The sequence below is a fragment of the Protopterus annectens genome, chromosome 2.part1, assembly GCF_019279795.1.
Source record: "Protopterus annectens isolate FY-2018-M chromosome 2.part1, PAN1.0, whole genome shotgun sequence".
NCBI classification, from domain to species: Eukaryota; Metazoa; Chordata; order Ceratodontiformes; family Protopteridae; genus Protopterus; species Protopterus annectens.
Genome location: NC_056729.1, coordinates 1,443,274,335 through 1,443,295,306, shown reverse-complemented (window position 1 = coordinate 1,443,295,306; position 20,972 = coordinate 1,443,274,335). Strand labels below are relative to the sequence as shown.

The 20,972-nt window shown below is 47.8% G+C and overlaps 1 protein-coding gene across 4 annotated transcripts in view; it reads right to left on the bottom strand.

The window, feature by feature from the left end:
- HTT (huntingtin) overlaps nt 1-20,972 on the bottom strand; it is a 4,811,037-nt gene that overhangs the window by 4,419,100 nt on the left and 370,965 nt on the right. The window lies entirely within an intron of this gene.

Genomic DNA, 20,972 nt, shown 5'->3' with positions numbered 1-20,972 from the left:
TGGTAGGTGGTAGTGCTTGGAGAAGGTATGCACAGAACTCCAAGTGGCTGCTTCCAAAATATCTTTGGTAGGAACTCCTCTGAGAAAAGCTGCAGAGGTAGCTGTGGCCCTTGTGGAGTGAGATCTGATGCCTGTAGGTACAGTTTTGCCATGAAAAGAATAGCAAAAATGTATGCAGTGGGCTATCCATTTTGAGATGGTCTGTTTGGAAATTGGCTTTCCCTGAGCTCCTACAGCATAGGACACAAAGAGCTGTTCTGATTTTCTGAAAGGCTTTGTTCTGTCCAAATAATAACGGAGTTGTCTATGGATGTCCAAGGAATGTAGTAATCTCTCCCCTTTGTTTTGAGGATTAGGATAAAAGGTAGGTAAGTGTATGGCCTGATTCAAAGCTACCCTGGATACCACTTTAGGCATAAAGGACGGGTTGGTTCTTAGGGAAAGTCTGTCCTGATGGAAGATGATAAAAGGCTGCACAGCCATGAGAGCTTGTAGTTCTGAAACTCTACGAGCCGAGGTAATAGCCAGAAGGAAAGCTGTTTTCCAGGACAAATATTGAAAATCTGATGAGGCAGCTGGCTCAAAGGGAGGCAAGGTCAGTTTGTCCAGAATGAAGTTGAGATCCCAAGCAGGTATTGGTTGCTTCCTTGGGGGTCTTAGATTCTTAGCCCCTCTGAGGAACTGTCTTAAGAGAGGGTGAGAGAATAAGGGTGGATCAGTGTTGTATTCTGCAGAAATGGCTGAAGCATGGATTTTGATGGAGGAGAATGAAAGTCCACTGCTTAGCAGCTCAGCTAGATACTGTAGTATTTGAGGTAAATTCAGTTTTCTGGGGTCCTGGCCCTTTTTCCTCATTCCAGACACAAAACCATTTCCATTTTGCAGAGTAAGCTTTTCTAGTTGACGGCCTTCTGGCCTCCAAAATGACATCCTGCACCTCCTTGGAGAGTAGGGTCTGTTGTGATGCTAAGGAATCTTCCATGTGGCTAGATTGAGTGTTTTTAGCTGGCTATGAAGAGTTTTGAAGCTGTGCCGAGTCAGGAGAAGAGGCATTAGAGGCAGGGTCCATGGTGGGGAATGAGTCAGGCTCCTCAGGAGTGGGTACCAGTGTTGCCTTAGCCAGTCTGGAGCAATGAGAATCATCTTTGGTCTGTCTGCTCTGGTTTTCAGTAGAACTTTGGGCAGCAGAGGAAGAGGTGGGAAGGCATAAAATGTCATTGATGTCCAACTGAAAGAGAGAGCGTCCACTCTCCAGGCCTTTGGATGAAAAATCCTTGAGCAGAATTTTGTCAATTGGTGATTTTTGTGGGAGGCAAAGAGATCTATGTCTGGCCTTCCCCATGCTTGGGTTATTTCTGTAAAAACTTTTGGATGCAACTTCCATTCGTGTGGATCTGTCATATTTCTGCTTAGGTTGTCTGCCAACGTGTTTTCCTTGCCTGGCAGGTACTGTGCTTGTAGTTCGATTTGTAAGTCCATGGCCCTGTTCCAAAGTGACATGGCCAGTCTGCATAGGGGGTATGAATACGTTCCTCCCTGCTTGTTTATGTACCACATAACTGTGGTGTTGTCCGTTCTTATCAATAGTTGACCTGGTTGCAGAAGGTCTTTGAAAGCTATGATAGCATTTATTACTGCTAGCATTTCCTTTTGATTGATGTGAAGGTGCTTTTCTTTTTGGGACCATTTGCCCTGAATGCACCGATCTGTCATGTGCGCCCCCCCAGGCGTAGTCCGAGGCGTCTGTTGTGATGACTTGTTTTGCTTGAGGCTTGTTGAATGGAAGACCTGTGTTTGTTTGGCATGCTTGAGCCCACCACAGAAATTCCTTTTGTAGACATGGAATTAGTGGTATTATTGTTTCCAAACTGTGGCTGTGTTGAGACCATAGGTTTTTCAGGTACCATTGAAGTTTCCTCATATGCAGCTTTGCACATGGGATTAGTAAGATGCAAGATGCCATGAATCCCAGAGCCTGCAGGATTTTCCTTGCAGTCAGCCTGGTGCAATTTGCTAGTGCTCTGAAGTACTGAGTTAGTTGCCCCTGCTTCTCTGGCGTGAGGTAGGCCATCTGGGTGTTTCTGTCCAAGTTGGCACCCAGGAAAATAATCTTCCGAGAGGGTATCAGCCTTGATTTCTTTTTGTTGACTGTGTATCCCAGAGAGTTCAACAACATTATTACATAAGCCAGATGTTTCAGGAGAATGTGCTTGCTGTCCGCTTGGATCAGGCAGTCGTCCAAATAGGGGTATATTTGTATCCCTTGAAGTCTGCAGTAGGCAATTACTGATGCCAGGCATTTTGTGAATACTCTGGGCGCAGTAGATAAGCCAAAGGGCAATGCAGAGAATTGATAATGGGTTGAACCTGCAAGAAATCTGAGGTATCTTCTGCAATTTTGTCTGATTGGGACATGCAGGTATGCCTCCTTGAGGTCCAATGTTACCAGCCAAGACTCCTTGCCCAGCATGGGAAGAAGCTGCTGTAGAGTGAGCATCTTGAATTTTGGTACGAGTAGAAATGTGTTTAGGATGGATAGGTCCAAAATAGGTCTCCAATCTTTTCCCTTCCTTGGTACCAGGAATAGCCTGGAATAAAAACCTTGACCTTGTTCGTGCGTAGGTACCTCTTGAATCGCTTTCATGTCTATGAGATCTGTAATTTGCTTTTGTGCCTCTGCCCTTTGATTGTGTGGCAGGTTCGGCATGCCTCTCATTTTTGGAAGGGTGTGAAAATGGAATCTGTAGCCTTTGTTTATAATGTCCAGGATCCATTTGTCTTTTGTGACAATATGCCAATTTTTTTGAAAATAATGCCAGTTTTCCTCCTAAGGGGGCTGCCATTTGAGTCTTGCTTGGCATGCAAAGGGGAAAGTCATTGGGTTTGCTTTCTGAATGATTGCGGGTTATCCTCACCACCTCTTTGTGTAGGAGCTTGCCATTGTCTGCCTCTAAACGATCCTTGGGATTGTCCTCTGCCCCTCGGGTGCCTGTATCTACCTCTTTGAGGTCTGTCTGTGGCTGGAAAGGACCAATTTTTGGAAGGCCAATTTCTACTGAAACGTGGGGGTTATACCTGTAGAAAATCCTTCACAGTTTGCATTAATTTAGCTTTTTCCTCCATTTTCCTTAATACCTCCTCAGCATTAGCACCAAATAATACATCCTTTTGTAGAGGGGCATCTAGTAATTTAGCTTTGACATGATCAGGCAAGGTTTGTTCCTTGAGCCAGGCATGTCTACGTATGACTGATCCTGTAACAGCAGCTCTACATGAGGCCTCTAGAGCATCAAAACCACATTGCAAGGTATGCTTACCCACTTGTTCTGCACTATGCATTAAATCCTGCAACTCCTTCAAGTCTGGTTGTTCAGGTTGTGACATTTTACTTTTCAATTGTGATAACAAAAACTGTTTGTATTTTAGCATATGGAACTGACAGTTTAAGGCCCTCATGGTTAAGGTAGCTGAGGTATATACCTTTTTTCCCCACCTTTCTAAGGATCTGGAATCTCTCTCTGAAGGTAATGGATTTTTAGCAGTGGAGGCCTTAATTCCCTTGGGGCCCTGTGCGATGGTTTCTGGGTCAGCAGCATGGCTTTTGTATAGAAATTGGTGTGAGTCAGGAACCCTGTAGTACCTGTCAGGCTTGACTGGGGCTGGAGGCCGAGAATCCGGGTTAAGGCAGGCCTCCGAGTAAACATCATCTAGGATGTCCAAGACAGGAGGTATAGCCAGAGGCCTGTGCTGAGGTAAGCAAGAGAAATTCCCTAAGCCTTTTCTTGGAATCTGAATAATCTTGGCCTTCCCAGTGGAAGTGTTCCCTTAAGGTATGCAAAGTTTCCCCGAAAGAGTAATCTTCTGGGGGGGGATACAGAAGGAATGGACTCCTCTGCATCAGAGTCTTCAAAAGGGGAGTAAGAATGTTCTTGATCATCAGAGTGCTCTGAAATAATGGAGCCCTGATCAGAGGAGGGGGATTCTTCCTCCACTCTGGGCCTTTTGTCCGGTGGGGGTTGAGAACCCCTGATAAGAGTAATTAAATCCTCAGCCATTTTAAGCATCTGTTTTTTAGGCATGGGGCCTGGAGATGGGCCCTGTGTAGCTTGTCTCAGAGTGCATGGCTGTTTTAGACTTAGTGAAAGCCTTGATGGAAAAAGAAGAGGAAGGTCTGTAGACACCTTGAGTGGAGGTAGACCTGTCCACATTGTGAGGGTCAATGCCAAGAGTGGCTTCGGTATCAGTAGTCGGGGCATGGGCCGAGGAGCCTGCGACCTCGGGCACAGGAGACACCGCCAATGAAGTGTCGTCGGTAGTCAGGGGCTGCGTAGGCACCTCGCTGAGAACCGGACCACGTGTAGTCGGTTTTGGCGTGGTGTCGGTAGAGGCCGCGGACCTCGTGTGTCGGTCCTTATCTTTGCGTTTTTTTAGACAAAACTGGAGTCGGAGTATCCGACGACATAATATAGTTAAATGTTTTCCCAAAATAATGCTGGGCGAACTCCGCCCGACGCTTAATAGTGCGTTTACTGAATGTAGCACAAAAGCGACAGACCGAGACATCGTGGTCTGGGCCTAAACAAGGTATAGAAAGGGAATGGAAATCCTTATGCGGTATTTGCTTCCCACATGAAATACAATTGTTAACTTTGTCTGACATCGGTCTGAGGCAAGAAAAAAGTTTCCCCAACGGGGTACTTAGCTTTTAAGAAGACTTCGGTTTCAAAATTTTTCGTAATTTCAGGAGCTAGCCGACCGGCACTTGCGAACTGCTTCTGCTTCGGGCACCGCGCGGCAAGAAAGACTGGGGAAAATGGCGTCAGCTGGTTCCTTTATACCCCTGTCGCACTGACATCAGGGAAGAAGCGACGACAACCGACACCGGACCTAGACTTTGGAATTTGGCCGACTGAGGACCCGCCTGACGGCAGGAGAACCCATCTGTTATGACTGCAGCTGTATGCACGATGAACATCCTGTTTCTGTGCCTCTGCCCATTGATTTTTTGGCAGATCTGGCCAACCATCTGCCATTGGCAGAGTGCGGAAATGGAATCTGTATCCCTGTGATATGATGTTTAGTACCCACTTGTCCTGAGTTACTAACTGCCAATTTTGAGCAAAAAGTGCTAATTTTCCCCCTATGGGTGCTGCCAAAAGAGAAGTGCTTGGTATAGGCAAAGCCAAGTCATTGGGATTGCTTTCTGTAGGTTTGCGTTTTATTTCCTCCAGATTTGGAGGGGGGAAGGGTCCCATTGCTTTGGCCTGTATGAATCTTGCGCCTGGTTATCTGGACCCCTTAGGGCATCTGGATTTGCCCCTTTGAGCTCTGTCTGACACAGGAAAGGACCAATTTTTTGTAGGCCAGTGTCTACTGAATCTTGGTGGCTGCACTTGTAAAAAGTCTAACAGTTTGCATAGACCTAGCTTTGTCTTTCATTTTCTTCAAAACCTCTTCTGCCTTAATACCAAACAGAGAATCATGCTGTAAAGGTGCATCTAGCAATTTAGCTTTAACATGATCAGGCAAATTTTGTTCCTTTAACCAGGCATGCCTCCTAATCACAGATCCAATAACTGCGGCCCTGCAGGAGGCCTCCAAGGAATCAAAACCACATTGCAAAGTATGCTTTCCAACTTGTTCAGCTGCATGCAATAATTCCTGCAATTCTTTATTTTCTGCATATTCTGAAATCAACATCATTTTCTGTTTCAGCAATCCCATAACATATTGTTGGTACTTAAGCATATGAAATTGACAGTTTAAGGCCCTGATTGCCAAGGTTGCAGATGTATAAACCTTTTTTCCCCATCTGTCTAGTGCCCTTGAATCTCTGTCAGAGGGGGTAGGATTTTTTGCTGTTGAGGCCTTAACTCCCTTTCGACCCTGTGAAATAGTTTCAGGATCTGCAGCAGGGTTTCTAAATAAAAAATTATGTGAGTCAGGGACCCTGTAATATCTGTTAGGCTTACTGGGAGCCGGAGGTAAGGAGTCAGGGGTCAAGCTTGACTCCGAAAACACATCATCCACAATGTCTAAAACAGGGGGAATGGCTAAAGGCCTGTGCTGAGGGAGAAGAAGGAAATCCCAGAGCCTCTTTTTTGATTCTGAGAAGTCTTGACTCTCCCAATGAAAATGCTCCCTCGAAGTATGCAAGGTTTCTCCAAATGAATAATCCTCAGGAGGAGATGCAGATGGAATAGACTCCTCAGCATCAGAATCCATATAGGGACGCAATGATAATTCCTGATCAGAAGAAATAGAAACCTGATCTGAAGATTCATAATCAGTGTCTTGCCTAGGCCTTTTATCAGGAGGGGGATGGGTACCCCTGATCAAGGTAATGAGGTCTTCAGACATTTTGATCATCTGTGTTTTAGGCATAGAGGCCTGCGCACGTGGCTCATGCGTTGGTTTTTTAGTTTTAGAAGTTGCTTTTGTCTTTGATTTTGCAGCTTTTGTCAGTTTGATATACAAATGTTGAGGTCTGAATACACCCTCAGATGCCGGTGCCTGCTCAGTGGCTCCGGACCCATCCGAGGGAGATATATCCGTCGGTCCAATACCTTGAGGGTCTTGCGGCATGCCGGACTCCACATGGGTATCGGTAGAGGCCTGCGACTCGAAGATAGCGGGTATCAGGGGCTGCGAAAGTGACTCACTGAGTACCGGCGAACTGGCTTCGGAGAAGCTTAGTCATCGGTTTTGGATCTCGACTGCCTTTCTCTGTCCTTTTATTTGCGTTTTTTATGTACTCCGGTAGTCGGATTGCTATCCGATGACATTTCTGGGTAGTTAAATCTGTTTCCAAAATACTTTGTTGCAAAAATATACCAACGCTTAACAGTGTGTTGGCTAAATCTAGCACAAAATCGACAGCCAGGCACTTTGTGATCAGGGCCTAGGCAAGGAATACAGCATAAATGGAAATCCTTATGAGGTATTTGCTTCCCACAAGTAATACAATTATTAACCTTTTCTGACATCAGTAAAAAGCAAGAAAAAAGTTTCCCCAACGGGGTACTTAGCTTTAGTGAAGACTTCGGTTCTGAAACTCAAACACAAATATTTCAGTAGTCGGCTAACCGGCACTTGCGAAATGCTTCTGCTTCGGGCACAACGCGGCAAGAAAGACTAAAGAAAATGGCGTCGGCTGCATGTTTTATAGCCCTGACGATCTGATGTCATGGAAGAGGAGACAGCAACTGATGCAGGATTCAAAACTTTGGAATTCACGCCGACTGAGGGCAACCTGCCAGCAGATTACCCAAATGTAATGACTGCAACAGTGAAACACGAAGAACATCAACATAAGAATGAGAACTTTGATTTGGAAGTTATGGAAGTGAGAAATTTTTCTTCCACATGTTTTGATGAGTTGAAAGATCACACAGCCACAGATCCAGTTTTACAAAGTCTCAACCACTTTATCAATAATGGATGGCCATCAAAGCAATCTGGGTTTACCTCAAGAAATTACAGTTGTGTACACTTACCATAAATGCAGATGTTCGAGTGCATTTACTGTTGCAGTCATTACATTTGGTTATCCCTGCCAGGGTAGCCCGTGGCCGGCCCAAATACCAGAGGCTTAGTATTTCTGTGTCGGTTGTTTTCGCTTCAGGACTGACGTCAGGTCATCAGTAGTATAAAGTAAGGCAGCAGATGCCATTACATCAGTTTTTCTTGCCCTAACCTGTCAGGAGCCACCAAGTAGGAGCCAGGTTCTGGTGGAAGAACCCCACCAGTAGAAAGTAAATACCAATATGTCCCTTGTAAGGAAAAAGGAGAAAAGGGGATGGAGAAAAACCAGGACTGCAACAGTGAATACACTCAGACATCTACATTTATGGTAAGTGTACACAACTGTACTATGTTCTTTGTGTTTCACTGTTGCAGTCCTCACATTTGGGTTGATTCCCAAATCTGTGGAAATGGGTGGAGGCAGTCAAGGAAGTTTAGGGGCTGGCTAGGATGCCCTGCAAGACTGCAGAGGCAAACCCTGCCCTGGATTTGGGAAGAGATGCAGGTAGTAATGTTTGGTAAAAAAGTGTGAACAGATGTCCAGGTGGCAGCCTCCAGGATGTACCTGGTGGGGACCCCTCTGAGGAAAGCTGCAGACGTGGAGGCTGCTCTGGTGGAGTGAGTCCTGACCCCCTTGGGGGGAGGCTTTCCATGCTGTTTGTAGCAGAAATGGATGCAGTGTGCTATCCATTTGGAAATGGTTTGCTTAGAGATGGCTTTGCCTTCTGCCCCTGTAGCAAAGCTAAACCAGCAATTGATCAGTCTTTCTGAAGGATTTAGTCTTGTCTAGATAGAATCTGAACTGTTTGTGCACATCTAGAGACTGTGCATGATCCTTTCCCCCTTGTTCTGGGGATTAGGGAAAAAGGTGGGCAAATTAAGAAGTTATGTACTCACCATAACGTTCCATCTGAGTAGGTAGTTTCATTTGTCTGCAACCTGTGGGTCTTGGATCCGATATCGGATCCGAGCCGGCAACTTGTTTCAAGCTAATGGATCTGAGCTCCTAGCTCCTCCCTTCACCCATAATCCCCTGTTAACCCTCCATGACCTCAGATAGAGTTTGCCCCTCAATATATACCCAACAAAAAGGTATCCAACTACCAGTAGATCCGAAGAAGGCCAGGGGGAAGGAGGGGGGGATGGTTGCAGACAAATGAAACTACCTACTCAGATAGAACGTTATGGTAAGTACATAACTTCTTAATCTGAAGTAGGAAGTTCATTTGTCGGCAACCTGTGGGACAGAGTCCCCAGCTACCTGCACCTTGGGTGGCCATCATGGAAGGATATTACGGCAAGCAGAGCCAAAGGATGCTCTCCCTCTAGAAAGCACGTCTAGTTTGTAGTGGTTAATAAAGGTATGAGATGAAGCCCAAGTGGCTGCAGAACAAATATCATCCAATGGAACTCTAGACTTGAAGGCAGCAGAGGTAGAAATGGAGCGGGTGGAATGAGCACGAACTCCTTCTGGTGCGGGTCTACCCAAGGCTTGATATGCCAATAGGATACATTGAGAAATCCAGCGTGATAAAGATACTTTTGAGATAGCTTTCCCAAAGCTAAATTTGGCAAAGGAAACGAACAGCTGGTCGGATTGTCTATGGCCAGCTGTCCTATGAGTATAAAAGCGAAGCTGCCTATGAACATCTAATGAGTGTAGCTTGTACTCTCCCTTATTCTGATATTTAGGGAAGAAAACCGGTAAATTTATGGATTGATTTATGTTGGTTTCTGATGCTATTTTGGGAAGAAAAGAGGGATTGATCCTGAGGTACACTCTATCTGGGTGAAAAATCAGGTAAGGAGGCTTCACAGAGAGAGCTTGAAGCTCCGACACTCTTTTTGCTGAAGTGATGGCTACAAGGAATGCTGTTTTCCATGACAAGAATTTGAGATCTACTGAAGCAGCGGGTTCAAAGGGTGGAGCAGTCAAGGCTTGAAGAACTAGTGTAAGATCCCAGGGTGGCACGGCTTCCTTTACAGGGGGTCTAAGTAAAAAGGTGCCCTTGAGAAAGGTTTTACACAACTTGGCCGACATCAAAGGCCCTGTATCATGTCCGACATGGTAGTGTGATATGGCTGCCAATTGCACTTTGACAGTTGAACAACTAGCGCCTTCCTGAAAGAGTTCAGTTAGGAAGTCTAATATGGATGGAAGAGGAGCCGTAAAGGGGTCTAGATCATGATGCTCCACCCAGATGGAAAAGCGTTTCCATTTACTGTGATACACTTTCCTGGTGGAGGGCTTATGCGCTGCCACGAGGATGGCTTTGACTGGTGAAGAGATACCGGGAGTCCTAACTAGGAGTGGAACTGGAACAACCAAGCTGTCGGTTTCAGATTGTCCAGGTTTGGGGTCGGTAAGTTCGACGAATGGCAAATGAGACCCAGAGTGGGATCTAGAATCCAAGGGTGATTCACAAGGTGAGACCACAGGTAAGGGAACCAAATTTGCCGAGGCCAGAATGGGGCAATGAGGATCATCTTGCTCCCCAACCGTGAGGCTTTCTGTAAGAGTTGTAGCATTAGTGGTAGAGGAGGATAGGCATAGAGTAGGCCGGGTGGCCAAGCATGCACCAGAGCATCTCTTGGAGTTTCCCCTGGAGGGGGGATTAGAGCGAAGAAATTGCCGCATTTGGTGTTTGATGGAGACGCAAAAAGATTGCAGCAGGGTTGCCCCCATGTTGCGAATATCTGCTTCGCTACTAGTGGATTGAGAGACCACTCGTACGGGGTAAGAAGGGTGCGACTGAACTTGTCGCTAGGATGTTGGTCCTCCCCGGAATGTGCGTTGCAATCAGAAAGCGGTTGGAGGAGATCGCCCATTCTCACACTCTCATGGCTTCGCGGCATAGAGGGTAAGATCTGGTTCCCCCCTGTTTGTTGATGTACCAGACCACCGAAATGTTGTCCGACTGAATTGCAATCGTTCCTATGGGGAGGAGGTCCTGAAGTGCTTGCAACGCAAACAGCACCGCTCTCATCTCCAGAACGTTGATATGCAGGGAGGTCTCTGTATCGTTCCACGTGCCTTGGACTGTCCTGCCTGAATAATGCCCCCCCACCCGAGGCGGGAAGCGTCCGTGGTCACTGTGGCGAGAGGGGGAGAGGTGCAGAAGGGACGGCCCGTATGAAAGTTTGAGGCTTGGAGCCACCATAATAGCGCCCTCCTGCAAGCCTTGCTGATAGCAATGGGATGGTGGAGAGGAAGGGATAGAAAAGACCATTGCACTAGAAGAGTCCATTGCAGTATCCGCATGTTCAAACGGACGCAAGGAAGGAGCGTAATCGCTGCCGCCATGGAGCCTAGTGCCCTCAGGACCAATTCCGCTGGTGAAGTCTCTGATTGGAAGATAGCCGGCACATGGAGTTGTAAGTTCCGGATTCTCTCGGGAGTTAGGAAGGCTCGCAACTCTCTGGTGTCTATTATGGCACCTATGAGTTCTATGACCTGCGTTGGAGCCAGAAGAGATTTGCCGACGTTGATAGTAATGCCTAACTGAGGGGCAAGACGGAGAAAGAAGTCTCTGGCTGAGCAAAGTAGATGCCTTGTTGGAGCGGTCAGGAGCCAGTCGTCCAGGTACGGAAAGACCTGTATTCCCTGGAGTCTCAAGTGGGCCGCAATCACTGCTAATACCTTGGTGAACACCCTGGGGGCTGTGGTGAGGCCAAAGGGAAGGACCCTGAACTGGTAGTGACTGGCCCCCAGCCGGAAGCGAAGGAACCTCCTGGATCGTCTGTCCATTAAAATGTGGTAGTACGCATCCTTGAGGTCTATGGAGCACATCCAATCGTTCTCCCTTAAAAGGGGGAGGATAGATTGAAGAGTGACCATTCGGAATTTTTCCTTGGTTACTGACAGGTTAAAGCGGGAAAGGTCTAGGATCGGTCTCAAGTCCCCTGTCTTTTTTGGCACCAAAAAGAACCTGGAGTAGAACCCTAATCCGAGCTGGTCTTGGGGGACGGGCTGGATGGCTCTTTTTCTTAGCAGCTGCTGAATTTCTGCAGCTGCGGCCTCCCGCTGATCGGGTGGTACATCGGGGAGGTTCTTGGATTTGGGGACATGGAGTAACGGTATTTTGTATCCTCTGGATATAATGCGAAGCACCCAGCGGTCTGTCGTGATGGACTCCCATGCCGCTAGGTGTTTCGAGAAGCGCCCCCCCCCCCGACTGCCTCCAGAGTGGAGCAGCCGGGCAACCCCTCAGGGCTGCTGCGCAGGTCGCCCAGAGAAAGGTTCTCTGGACCCAAAGTTTCTCGGAGCCCCTCTGCCCCTAGGGCGGCATCCTCCCTGTCCTCCTCTGCCACGGTAGGACTGGTTGTCCGGAGCGGGTTGGGAATGTTGTGATTTTCGGAACCACATCTTCTTCTGACCCTTTTGGTTCCTCGAAAAGGACCGCTGGGGAGCAGAGAGGCGGACTCCGACGGCAGACAACATCTTCCCGTCCTTCTTGCTCTGGACAAGTGTCTCGCGAACTGTTTTGCCAAACAGGGCAGAACCATCGAAAGGGGCATTTGCAAAGGACGCTTTAAAGGGCTCCGCAAAGTCACAATGACAGAGCCAGGCCTGACGTCTCATGACTAGGCCTGCTCCGCTAGCCCTAGCGGCTCCCTCCGTGGCGTGGGACAATAGCCGCATAGAGGTGTTTGAAATTGATCTCAGAGTGGCCACCCGGGTGGAGTACAATTGCTTGTCATCCTCCGACATGGACTCGGGGGGGGGGGGGGGGGTGCAGCGTATTCTTTGATAAGCTCCCGCTGCATCCTGATGACATGTGCCATATAGTTCAGAGACCTTACCGAGAAGGTCGCTGAACTAAAAACTCGCTTCCCTAAGCGGTCCATCAAGCGGGACTCTTTGCTCGGTGGATGGACTGAGGGGCTCTCCTGAGCCAATTCCCTCTTCGTGGCTGCCGCCGTCAACATGGCATCTACGGGGGGCCCCTTACTCCAGTGTGATCGGTCTGAGGGGGGGCTAAGTATATTATCCGGGCGTTTCGGCATTGGCTCCACGGTGTCCGGATCCTTCCACACCCTGGTGGTAATGAGGTCCACCAGGGGGTCAGCCGGAGGGGACACCCAAGAGGTAGACGGGCCTGCCTCGAATGCCTCCAGAAACACGGACTCGTCAGAGGAAGACTTGGGGGCAGACCACCCTCCTCTGATCCTCAGCATCTCCATGATGTCTCCAAAGGAGACATCCTCAGGGGGCGACATTGGGGAGCCTTCCCCTTCCTCCAAGTCCGTGTCCTCGGTTAAGGACTCAGGGGAGTCCACGTGCCTCCTTTTGCACTTATGCTTACGAGGAACTTCCTCGGGGGGGGGGCTGTCCAAGGAGGCCTCGCCAGCAGCATCTTGTTCCAATGGAACCATCTGAGACATCGAAGCAAGCTGTCCCTTTGGCCGGGTGATGGAAGCCTGGCCCAGCAGAGAGGGAGTGCAGGGAGGAGCCGAGACAAGGACCGGGGGTCCGGATGCTCTCAACAGAGCCCTCTCCACAAAATCGAAGGCCGAGGGAGAGCCACTCTCTATTGGATCTGAAAGTCGGCTCCCACTCGGATCCGATGAAGGGATCGGAGCCGGCGCCGAGACCATCGGATCCAAAGGACCAGTGCGCTCCGACCTGGACGGAACTGATGGCACACTGAATCCCTCAGATCCGAAGCTCGGGCCACGGCTCCGAGAGGTCGGATCCGACAGGCTCGAGGGCAGGGTTGGATCCGAAGTACCAAGTACTGTCGGCGCCGACCCAACCCCAGGCTCCAACGCTGCTTGGCTCCGAACGCTCCGAACCTGGATAGTGGGTCGGAGAAGGAGCAATAGGATGGAAAAAGGGTGTCGAGCTCCCCCGCCGGAGGGGGGGGGAGGCAAGAGCACTCCCATCTGCAGCTGGGCCTGGATGAACCTTTGCATCATCCGGTCCAAGTCTGCATCGGACATACTAAAAGTAGATCTCGAAGAGGTCACCGAGGCAGGCCTGGAATTCCGCCTCGATGACCTCGATGGAGATCGGGTCTCCTCCTCCTTGGGCCCCGGGGAGAAGCAGGGGGATCGGAGCCGAGGAGGAGGAGACCGCTTAGCTGGCGGGGCCGAAATGGAGGTCTCGGCCCACCGCTTGTGGTGCTTCTCCCTCTGTTTCTCCCTCCTGGCCTCCCTGTCCTCCGACACTTTAGCGGGAGTTTGAGTCCCAGACGGAGGCGGGGGGGGGGGGCCACGAGTGTCAGCAACCACAGGCTGTGGTGGAGAAACGGGAGCAGCAGAGGCAGCGGAGGCCGAAGCCGAGTCCGGGGGTAAAAGTCCCGCTAAGACCAGCTTCGACCTCCGCTCTTTCAGTGCCCTGGGGTTGAACGCTGCACAGATGGTACAGCCTGAGGTAAGGTGTTCAACCCCAAGGCACTGAACGCACCGAGTGTGGCCATCAGCCGGGGAGAGCTTATGGCCACACTCGGTACATTTAGAAAAGATGGCTTTTGGGGCCTCAGCCATTTTTAAAAGAAAAGATAACTACACAAACACACAGGCCCCAAAAAACTCAACACACACGCACACACTAACGACCAGCGAAGGGAGGAGAAACCAATTAAAGTAAATATACTAAAGGGTACCTAACACTTACACACTTTTTATTTTTAAATAAAAAAGAAAATTTTGACAGAAAAAATACAGTTAGTTACTACTTAGCTGATGAGCTCAAGGGAATCCAGCTATCCACAAGCGCGGCAAACTAGAGTCTGAGGTCATGGAGGGTTAACAGGGGATTATGGGTGAAGGGAGGAGCTAGGAGCTTAGATCCATTAGCTTGAAACAAGTTGCTGGCTCGGATCCGATATCGAATCCAAGACCCACAGGTTGCTGACAAATGAACTTCCTACTTCAGATGAATGGATTGGTTAAGAGCCACACTGGACACCCATGAAGGATGGGTTAGTTCTGAGGGATACCCTGTCAGCATAGAAGATGATGAAGGGTTCCACAGCCATGAGCGCTTGCAGCTCGGAGACTTTTCTGGTTGAAGTGATGGCCAGAAGGAAAGCTGTCTTCCTGGAGAGAAATTTTAGCTCTGTAGAAGAAGCCGATTTCAAAGGGGGCAGGGTGAGCTTTTCCAACACAAAGTTAAGGTCTCAAGCTGGGGTTGGTGCTCTTCTGGGTGGCCTCAAGTTGCTAGCCCCTCTTAGGAACTGTTTGATAAAGGTGTAAAAATGGGGTTGCTCAGTGGGGAAATGAGCAGAGATAGCAGAGGCATGAATTTTTATAGAGGAGAAAGACAGGCCATTGTGTAGTAGGTCAGCTAAGTAATCCAGGATGAGAGGGAGGGTGTGCTGTACTGGCTCCCTTAGCCTGGATCCAGGTGAAGAACCTTTTCCATTTGTCAGTATAAGACTTTCTAGTGCTAGGGCATCTGGCCTCACATATAACATCTAGAACCTGTTTACTGAGGTTGGCAGGTTGATCCGGAGTTAGGGAATAAGCCAAGCTGCCAAACTGATTGTCTGCAATTGGGGATGCATGAATTCCCCTTCCCTCTGGGTCAAGAGGTTTGGAATCTGAGTAAGATGCCATGGTGGCAGTGGGGACAGGCTGCGCAGCAAGGGGTACCAGTGCTGGCGAGGCAAGTCTGGAGCTATAAGAATTGTCCTTGGTTTTTCCTCCTTTATTTTGAGCTGTACCCTGGGGATGAGAGGTAGTGGAGGAAAGGCATAGACCAACAGACTGACCCAGGGGAAGGACAGGCCATCCACTTTCCAAGGCATGCAGTGATGCTCCCTGGTGCAGAATTTGCTGAGATGATGGTTGGTGTGGGAGGCAAACAGGTCAACTTTTGGGTTGCCCCATTTCTGAGTTATTAGGGTGAAGGTTCTTCTGTTGATCTGCCACTCGTGTGGGCCCACAAGATTTCTGCTTAAATGGTCTGCCAAAGAGTTGAGAGAACCTGGTAGGAATTATGCTAACAGGTGCAGTTGCATGGCAGAGGCTGTGTGCCAAAGGGTCATGGCCAGTCTGCAGTGAGGGTAGGAGTGAGTTCCTCCCCACTTGTTGATATACCACATCACAGTGGTGTTGTCTGTTTTGACCAGGACAGCCCCTGCGGAGAGAAGGGGCTTGAAAGCTATAAAGGCATGCTGGACAGCCATCATCTCTTTTTGGCTGATGTGCAGAGGGATTTGCTGCGGGCGCCCCTGTATGCACCTGCTGTCCAGGTGTGCACCCCAAGCATAGTCTAATGCATCTGTGGTGAGGGTCTAGGCAGCAAGGGGTGATGAGAAAGGTAGTCTCTTGTTGTGGGAGCATGCTGTTGCCCACCAAAGAAAATCTTTTCTGAGGCGAGGAATTACAGGTATAAGAGTCTCCAGGTCTTGAGAGTGTTGACACCAAAGGCTTTTCAAGTACCATTGAAGTTTCCTCATATGCAGTCTGGCATATGGAACGAGTAGTATGCAAGATGCCATGAACCCCAGAGCTTGCAAGATCTTCCTTGCAGATAACTGGGGTCTGGTGGCTAGTTCAGAGAAGTAGGCTGTAAGGAAAATTTGTTTTTCTGTTGTAAGGAATGCCATCTGGGATGCTGTGTCCAGGTTTGCTCCCAGGAAGATAATCCTTTGGGTGGGCACCTGTTTGGATTTCTTTTCATTGATTGTGTACCCTAGGGAGGTTAGTAGGGTCTTTACAAAGGCTTGGTGCTTGAGCAGCTTTTCCTGGCTGTCTGCCTGAATAAGGCAGTCTTCTAAGTATGGGTAAATCTGGATATTCCTTTGTCTGCAAAAGGCAATGGCTGGAGCCAGACAGTTTGTGAAAACTCTGGGAGCAGTAGATAAACCAAAGAGAAGTGCAGAGAACTGAAAGTGTTGAGATCCTACACTGAAACGGAGACATTTCCTGCAAGATTCCCTGATAGGAATGTAGAGGTAGGCCTCTTTTAGATCTAGGGTGGCTAGCCAAGTGTCCTTGGAGAGCATGAGTAGCAGCTGCTGGAGGGTGAGCATTTTGAATTTTGGCATCACCAGGAAGATGTTTAGAATGGATAGATTGAGGATGAGGCGCCAGGTGCTCTCTTTTCTGGGCACCAGAAAAAGTCTGGAGTAGTAACTTTGGCCTACCTGTTCTGCAGGAACGTGCTATACTGCCCTCATAGAAAGCAGGGAAGGATTTGCTTTTGAGCCTCTCCCCACTGGATTGGAGGTAGAGCTGGGAACCCTTTTGGGGTTGGAAGTGTGTGGAAGGAAAATTTGTATCACTGAGACACTATGTTGAGAACTCAGTGGTCATTGGTAATGGTGTCTCAGGTGCTTGCGTGAAAGGAGAGTTTTACTCCTAGGGGTAAGTGAAGGTGGGCAGAGGGAGGCGAGTCATTTTGAGTTCTTACCATAAGTGGGTGGCTTAGAACTCCCTGGTTTTGAAGTGGAGGTAGTCCACTGCTTAGATTCTCTGCATTCCCTGTTGCTGCTGTCTGGGGGGGGGGGGGGTCTGGTTCCCTGGGGCCTGGACTGGACTGGCTTAGTGGGAGCAGGAAAGGACCAGTGCTTGGTGGGACAATGCCTGCTGGACCTGTAAGAAATCCTTAACTGTCTGCAAAGATTTTGATTTTTCTTCCAGCGTTTTTAAGACCTCTTCTGCCTTAGTATCAAATAAGTTGTCTTTGTGCAAGGGGGCATCCAACAATTTAGATTTGACATGGTCTGGCAGAGGCTGTTCCTTAAGCCATGCATGCCTTCTAATGACAGATCCAGTGACTGCTGCCCTGCAAGAAGCTTCTAGGGTGTCAAAACCACATTGCAAGGTATGTTTAGTTACTTGACTTGCAGAATGCATTAACTCTTTAGATTCTGCACAAGCAGGAAAGGAAGACATTTTTTAGTTTGAGGAGTTCAAGGGTATGTTGCTGAAATTTTAGCATATGGAACTGCCAATTTAGTGCCCTGACAGCAACAGTAGCCGAGGTGTATACTTTTTTACCCCATCTGTCTAGTGCTTGGGAATCCCTAGCTGAGGGGGTGGGACTCTTAGCAGAGGTTGCTTTAATTCCTTTAGGCCATTGAGAAATTACCTCAAGGTTAGCAGTAGGATTTTTAACAAAGGAATTGGTGCGAGTCAGGGACTCTATAGTACCTGTCTGGTTTTCTGGGTGCAGGAGGGAGGGTGTCAGGAGTCAAGCTGGATTCCAGGAAAATATCCTCCACAACATCCAGGACTGGGGGGGGATAGCCAAGGGTCTGTGCTATGGAAGATCAAAGAATTCCCTGAGTCTCTTTTTAGACTGAGGGTGGTCTTGACTCTCCCACTGAAAAGCTCCCTTAAGGTATGAAGGGTTTCCCCAAAGGAAACATCCTCTGGGGGAGAGGCTGAAGGGATGGAATCCTCTGCATCAGAAACCTCATAAGTACAGAGGGGTTGCATGTCTTCGTATTCAGATGCATCAGAGTCATTCGACTCTTGTTCAAACAAAATTACAGGGGACAGATATCTTTTCCTTTTGGAGACGGTAGCTTGGTTCCCCTGATCAGCATGATAAGGTCTTCTGCCATTTTAAGCATTTGAGACTGAGGCAAGGAAGCAGGTGCCTGAGATTGGGTCGTCGGTTTCTTGGGTGTGGTTCGTACCCTGGGCCTAAGCAACTTAGTCGTTTTCAAAGAATGCTAGTCGCAAAAGAAGATGTCGGTTTGTGTCAAGAATCGGTAGTGCAAAGGACTTCCTCAGAAGCCGGTGCCTGCTCAGTGGCTCCAGACCCATTCAAGGTAGAGATGACCGCAAGAGTTTTGCAGCATACCGGACTCCGAAAGGGTCTTGGTAGTGGCCTGCAAATCCACAGAAGTGGGCAACAGAGCCGTGAAAGCGCCTGAGGACAGGAGAACTGACAACTAGCTTAAAGGAAGCGTCATCGGTAGGTTTGGACCTGTGCAGTCTGTCTTTATCTTTAGGTTTTTTCGGAAGATATGCTGTCGGATGGCTTACCGAAGCCTTATCGGAATTCGAGGCCTGTAAGCGAAAATAACTAGCTACAAATAGGGCCAAATGATGGATAGTGCTGGCGTTGAACAAAGCACAGAAGCGACAATGGGGGAACGTCGTGTTCTGGGCCTAAACAAGTGATGCAGTAAGAATTAAAGTCTCGGTGTGGTACTTACTTTCCACAGGCGAGACAATTATTAACTTTTTCTGACATCGGTTAGTGCAAGAAAAAAGGATCCCCAATGGGGTACCGAGCTTTAGAAGACTTCAGCTTCAAAATCGGTAGACGAAACTCAGGTAGCGGCCGACCGGCACTTGTGCGAACTGCTTCTGCTTTGGGCTCCACGGCAAGAAAGACTGATATAATGGCGTCGGCTGCCTTACTTTATACTACTGACGACCCAATGTCAGTCCTGACGTGACAGCAACCGACGCAGAAATACTAAGCCTCTGGTATTTGAGCCAACCAAGGGCTACCCTAGCAGGGATAACCCAAATGTGATGACTGCAACAGTGAAACACGAAGAACATGTGCCACCTTATTTTCCATACAGAAATGAGATTTTGGCTGACAAAGATATCATCATGAAAGGTAAAATATTAATTGTTCCAAAGTCCTTGCAACCAGAGTACATTACTATCTTGCATCATGGTCAACCTGGAACCAAATCTACCAAAAGAGTGAGAGGACTAGTATTTTGGCCTTCTCTGTCACAAGACAGACAGCACTTTTATCTTGTTCAATATGTAATAGTACAAAGCCACATCAACAGAAGGAACTACTTCAGCTTAACCAGATTCCATTTGAGTGGAATGGTCAACATTATTTGGTGTTAGTAGACTCTTACTCCAATTGATTTGAGATTGACCTACTTCCCAACCTAGCATCTAGCAGTGTCATTACAAAGATGAAGCATCATTTGCTGTACATGGGAGTCCACAGACACTTATTTCTGACAGTGGCACGCAGTTTACAAGCCAACAGTTCAGAAGATTTGCTGAAGAATGGGACATTACTCATGTCACAAGTAGTTCAGAGTACCAGTAGTCAAATGGTTTGGCAGAACTCTCACAGTTTTAAATGCAAAACAATTACTTGAGAAGTCTAAACAAGACAATAGTGATGTTTTCCTAAGTCTCGTGAATCTCAGAAATGTTTCTCTTGATAAGCATCTTGGTTCACCTGCTCAGACTTCTGTCGAGACAAACCAGAACCACATTACCAATCTGTAGTCAATTGTCGGTTCCACATGAACAACAGATCTGTTGAATCTGTTGAAAAAGTGCTGATCCCAGAAGTCCTATTACGACAAGACCAGTAAACAGCTCAATCCATTAAGAGAAAGAGAAGTGGAAAAGATGCAAATGTCCAAAGGTTATGATCACATTGGTGTCGTGAAGAATTCTGGTCCAGAGCCGAGTGTGTACATTGTGGAATCAGAAGGAGCAATCTTTAGGCAGAATCGGAAGCAATTGAGACTGGTGTCTGAGCCTATAACACAGCACATAGCGTGCGAGAAAGACCAGCTCAGAGTGAGTTGTCTAGTGTTCCAATTCCTGAGGAAGTTCCAGAGGACATTACTGGTCCCGTGATGAATCCAGAAGTTCCTGATATGAGATGTGCACCACAGATTGTCCCTATTGCTAAATTTGGTCCCAACTGTTACAAGATATGGCTGAATCTCTAAACCCTGTAACAGATATGAAGCATCTTGCACATGAACATTGTGTTTAGTTTCTAATGTACAAAGTAATGCACACCTAGCTCAGACATCGCTTTGTACAAAGGGCAATATTTTTAAGAGGGAAGATGTAGATCAATATATGTGTATACACCTTTAAGAAGCTATCCAAGGGTTTGCACAAGTGTATAAATTCTGAGCACATGCGAGCCTGAATGACATTTTGTAGTTAGCTATTGAGATGTATGGATGTAAGCTCTGTCTGTTAACTAGTTTGTTTGTATTTAATGATGCTGTTATCCATCCCGATGTGTTTGTATATATTAAAAGCATATGAATGAAACCCCAAGCCTTCTTGTTATATGTGTTAGAAACGAATGAGTAACACAACCGATATCAGAAAACACTGGTATCGGAATTAACCAAGTGTTTAGCAGCAGTGTTATCATCTAAAGCTATAGCTACTGGATTAGGTTTGGGAATAGTATATAAAAACTTAAAAGACTGAGAAACTTTATACATATTATCGGTCTTTTTAGGGGCAGCTGGATGACCATCAAGACAATTACAGGTAGTAACACACAGACACACGCAGACTACAGCAGACTACAGCAGACTACAGCAGACTACAGCAGACTACAGCAGACTACAGCAGACTACAGCAGACTACAGCAGACTACAGCAGACTACAGCAGACTACAGCAGACTACAGCAGACAGAACAGGAGGAGTGGATGTAGGTTTTATAAATTTCTTCTGTTAACTCAGTATTTTCTGAAGAACTGAGAGACTTCAGTGGTCTTTGAATGAAAAAACTGAT